The 5,537-nt window shown below is 42.0% G+C and overlaps 1 protein-coding gene across 4 annotated transcripts in view; it reads right to left on the bottom strand.

Moving 5' to 3' along the window:
- enc2 (ectodermal-neural cortex 2) overlaps positions 1 to 4,961 on the bottom strand; it is a 28,924-nt gene extending 23,963 nt beyond the window's left edge. For all 4 annotated transcript variants that reach the window (XM_079347127.1, XM_079347126.1, XM_079347128.1 and 1 more), the window contains exon 1: positions 4,828 to 4,961. The gene's annotated coding sequence lies outside the window, so the exon portion shown is untranslated. The remainder of the gene's footprint in view (positions 1 to 4,827) is intronic.
- Positions 4,962 to 5,537: the final 576 nt, after the last annotated feature.

The following is a 5,537-nucleotide window of genomic DNA, read 5'->3' as shown; positions in this document are numbered from 1 at the left end:
AGAATCAGCCTAAAGTTAATTCTATATATTCTGAGTTCACTGCAGAGATGAGGAAGGTTTTTTACCACCGTTTGTGGCAGAGACGTATCCAAATGCCTCTTTCAGATTCGCCAGGGATCCCGCATTGTGGCAGAGTACTCTGTAGACTTAACGGACTGTTGCAACTGAGTCAGGTTGGAATGATGACTCTCTGCAGGGAGTTTTTCTTAAAGGTCTTAATGAGGACATTAAGGATGAGCTTGCTGCTAGAGATGAGACAAACTCTCTGGACTCCCTCATCTCCCAAGATATAAAGATTGATAATCGTTTCAGGGAGAGGCATAGGAAGAGATCCAGCCACCCCAGGTCCTCCCTGACCTCCTATCAGCCATCACCTCCACCCCAGAAGTCCCATCCTACATTGCCATCTGTACCCGCCCATCCTACAAACTGTTGCAGGTGCAGGATCACCAAGAGACGAATCCATCCAACTGGGCAGGGCCCATCTGACCCCCATGAGCGTCTCTGGTGCATGAAGGCTGGTGAGTGCCTTTACTGTGACCAGGGTGGCCATCTTCTTGCCACCTGCTCTCTTTGGCCAAAAAGGAGGACTCACCAGTGGGGGTGGGAGTACTGGTGAAACAAACCACTTTCTCTCCTTTCCCACGTATTTAGTTTCAATCCATTGTTTCTTGGAGTCAGGAAACATTTTCTCTGGTTGCTCTTGTTGATTCTGGTGCTGACTTTTTGGACACAGGCTGGAATACTCAAGGAACTTTTGGATTCCCAGATAGATGGTAACGCTTTGGATAGGAGGCTATTAGCTCGAGTTACCCATCAGACTGTCCCGGTTCAGTTTATCATCAGTGGAAACCATCGTGAGAGCATTCGATTCCACCTCACCTAGTGTCTATAAGTCCAGACCTGAGCGTGAGTCTATGGAGAAATATATAAATGATTCTCTCACTGCAGGCATAATTCGGCCTTCTTCCTCCCCAGTTGATGCATTCTTCTTTTTTGTTAATAAAAACGCCCTTGTATTGATTACAGAGGTCTAAACAATATAACTGTGAAGACCAAGTATCCTCTACCCATCATCATCTCTGCTTTTGAGCCTTTGCAGGGCGACGACATCTTTTCCAAGCTCGACCTGAGGAATGCCTATCACCTTCTGCGCATCAGGGAGGGAGATGAGTGGAAAACTGCATTCAACACTCCCCTTGGACACTATGAGTGTCTGGTAATTCCCTTTGACTTAACAAATGCCCCAGCTGATCCTTCCAACAGTTTATTGTAGGTTGATGCCTCTGATACTGGGGTTGGAGCGGTTCTCTCCAAGCTTTCTGGGCCCAACCAGATACTCCATCCTTGTGCGTTCTTTTCCCATCGACTGACTCCTGCAGAGCACAATTATGATTGGCAAACAAGAACTGCTAGCATTCAAACTAGCTTTTGAAGAATGGAGACACTGGCTTGAGGGAGCAGAGCACTCCTTCATTGTATAGACTGATCACAAGAATCTGTCACACATTCAAACAGCTAAACGCCTTCACTCTCGCCAGGCTCGTTGGTCCCTGTTTTTTGGACGGTTCAGGTTTACCATCACCTACCGTCCAGGGTCTAGCAATATTAAACTTGATGTTCTCTGTCTGCAGTTTCTCAGGGAAGAAGGAACTTTGAGACCTGAAACCATCCTCCCTCCATCCTGTACCGTGGCTTTCGCTACCTGGGAAATTGAGACCAAGATCAGAGAGGCGCAACGTTCACAACCTGACCCAAGTACTGGACCCACAAACCACCTTTTTGTTCCAGACTCTGTGCACTCTCAGGTTATCCAGTGGGGACGTGACCTTCCTCAAGCGCCACTTTTGGTGGCCCACTATGGATGCTGACACAAAGGCTTACATTGCATCCTGTACTGTGTGTGCGCGTGGGATTTTCTCTCACACTCCTCCGGCCTCTGCCTGTGCCGAGACGACCCGGGTCCTAGATTGCTTTGGACTTTGTCACTGGTCTGCGACCCCCCTCGAAAAGGAACACCAACATATTCACCATAGTTGACCGTTTTTTTTGCACTTCATACCTGTAAAGACTGAATATACCTGTAAAGACTGAGTATACCTGTAAAGACTGAATATACCTGTAAAGACTGAGTATACCTGTAAAGACTGAGTATACCTGTAAAGACTGAATATACCTGTAAAGACTGAGTATACCTGTAAAGACTGAGTATACCTGTAAAGACTGAGTATACCTGTAAAGACTGAGTATACCTGTAAAGACTGAATATACCTGTAAAGACTGAATATACCTGTAAAGACTGAGTATACCTGTAAAGACTGAGTATACCTGTAAAGACTGAGTATACCTGTAAAGACTGAGTATACCTGTAAAGACTGAATATACCTGTAAAGACTGAGTATACCTGTAAAGACTGAGTATACCTGTAAAGACTGAATATACCTGTAAAGACTGAATATACCTGTAAAGACTGAGTATACCTGTAAAGACTGAATATACCTGTAAAGACTGAGTATACCTGTAAAGACTGAGTATACCTGTAAAGACTGAATATACCTGTAAAGACTGAGTATACCTGTAAAGACTGAATATACCTGTAAAGACTGAATATACCTGTAAAGACTGAATATACCTGTAAAGACTGAATATACCTGTAAAGACTGAATATACCTGTAAAGACTGAATATACCTGTAAAGACTGAGTATACCTGTAAAGACTGAGTATACCTGTAAAGACTGAATATACCTGTAAAGACTGAGTATACCTGTAAAGACTGAGTATACCTGTAAAGACTGAGTATACCTATAAAGACTGAGTATACCTGTAAAGACTGAGTATACCTGTAAAGACTGAATATACCTGTAAAGACTGAGTATACCTGTAAAGACTGAGTATACCTGTAAAGACTGAATATACCTGTAAAGACTGAGTATACCTGTAAAGACTGAATATACCTGTAAAGACTGAGTATACCTGTAAAGACTGAGTATACCTGTAAAGACTGAACATACCTGTAAAGACTGAATATACCTGTAAAGACTGAGTATACCTGTAAAGACTGAGTATACCTGTAAAGACTGAATATACCTGTAAAGACTGAGTATACCTGTAAAGACTGAGTATACCTGTAAAGACTGAATATACCTGTAAAGACTGAGTATACCTGTAAAGACTGAATATACCTGTAAAGACTGAATATACCTGTAAAGACTGAGTATACCTGTAAAGACTGAGTATACCTGTAAAGACTGAATATACCTGTAAAGACTGAGTATACCTGTAAAGACTGAGTATACCTGTAAAGACTGAGTATACCTGTAAAGACTGAATATACCTGTAAAGACTGAGTATACCTGTAAAGACTGAGTATACCTGTATATTAGTTACCTGCCTGCCTCCAGCTCTCTTCTTGGATATTTTCTGACAGTAAACACCAACCACTGTGTTGGTCTGTTGCACTTGGTAAAGATCACTGATCCAGCTGAGAGGATGTAGTTATTCACCATCCTCCACTAACACACACACACACACACACACACACACACACACACACACACTGATGTGTTCGATTAGCTCGCTGACAGCTGATCAATAACGCTGTGAGCTTTGTAAACACACGTCAACACTGAGGAGACGCTGATCTGGGGTCTGAACTACGAAGGGAGTTTAACATATCAGGGTCTCTGAGGGGGATCTGGCTTCACTAACCCTGACATCAGAGATCAGGATCATCAGTCCTATGAAGCTGCTTATCAACCTGATAGGTCAACACAGAGTTACAGAGAGCGCCGTCACATAAAGGGGGCGGAGTTTTCTTCATTTAACCAATCACAATCATCACTGAGTCTCCTATCAGCACAAAACTATATTTAACTATATTTATAATATAAATAAGTTTCAGACAAACAGGCTCAAAGACTAAAGTTATACAGCTGCAGCAACAAATACAGGAAGGACAAAAACAGATAAATGGAGTTTTAAGGTATAAACTGACTAACGACTATACTGACTGTAATAATGTGTGGAGAGAAGTTCTATTTACATCACAAACAGAGCAGCATGCAGACATTCAACATTCATATGTAAATATATTTTAAAGCCAGAAGAAAATATTCATAACTGTTCATCTTTAACTCAAATGCATTTTAATACAGACTCTAAATATATAAATAAATAAAAAGCATGTGTTTTAATACAGACTGTGTGTGTATATATATATATATATATATATATATATATATATATATATATATATATATATAAATCTACTGAGACTAAAAACAAGAACGAGCCTCTTAGCCTTCTTAGCAAACAAAGATCGTTTATTTTACTGTAATGTATTTACAGTCGGGGGGCTGTTTAAGTGTGTTTATGTGTGTGTGTGTGTGTGTGTGTGTGCGTGTGTGTGTGTGTGTGTAGTGGTATGTACTCGTTAGTAAGCTGGTCAGCTCCTTGTATCAGTGTGTGTGTGTGTGTGTGTGTGTCAGCTCCTTGTATCAGTGTGTGTGTGTGTGTGTGTGTCAGCTCCTTGTATCAGTGTGTGTGTGTGTGTGTGTCAGCTCCTTGTATCAGTGTGTGTGTGTGTGTGTGTGTGTGTGTGTGTGTCAGCTCCTTGTATCAGTGTGTGTGTGTGTGTATCAGTGTGTGTTCTCCTCTTTCTATCAAAGCAGCCTGCTTCGCTCTACAGTTAATACAGAGATCGTTTATTGTGCAGTGATGTGTGTACAGTTAGTTTTTCTGTGTGACGGTATGTAGCGTTAGTTACCTGCTTATAGCTGGTTCTATCTCTGTGCCTACAAACAGGAAGTGAAGCTTGTTGTACTCACTCTGATGTTGTCTAACACGTCGAGTTGAATCCACAGCATGTAGAGCTTTAGAGAACTAAATCATGATTATTCTGGAACAATAGCAGAGCTTTGACTGCCAGTCTCTACCGCCTGACCGCTTTTACAAGAAGAACCCCAAAACGGCTCCAGTAGCCCCAGCCAATGGCTGCTGGCGACAGCATGACTGGCAGCTCTCATCAGCCAATGACAGTCAAAGTGGGCGGGATTTTATTGTCAACGCCACGACCAATCGTCTTTGTTCACTTTCAGTAAAACCGAAGCCAACACCAATGAGATACGCGCGGGTTAAGTGGGCGGGACTTCTGTAGTTCTTTCATCCAATCGGTGACAGAGGGGAGACGGTATCATGCTGCGTTGAGGAGCAGCTCGGATCAGATAGTTCCAGTGTGTGTTGACGTGATTTCAGTGAAGACAGAAAACATCATAAATGATAATAAGAAGAAGAGGATGTGTGTAATGTCTCTGTTAAGGTTATATTTGATTTAAAATGTGTATTACGTTAATTAATTACAAACAGGGGAAAATTAACAAAAGGATTCTGATGTCAAGTCGGTCAGTCAGACACTTCACTCTCTCCGAGCAGGTGTTCGTGGGATTTTTATCACTCGGACACTCGTTTTTCCGACACCACATGAAGGCAACATAACAGTGGGACGAGTAAAGCTGATTAACTTTAAAAACTTCAAAAA

Source organism: Symphodus melops (genome assembly GCF_947650265.1).
Source record: "Symphodus melops genome assembly, chromosome: 6".
In the NCBI taxonomy this organism is placed as follows: domain Eukaryota; kingdom Metazoa; phylum Chordata; class Actinopteri; order Labriformes; family Labridae; genus Symphodus; species Symphodus melops.
This window is presented reverse-complemented; position numbering and strand designations above follow the sequence as displayed.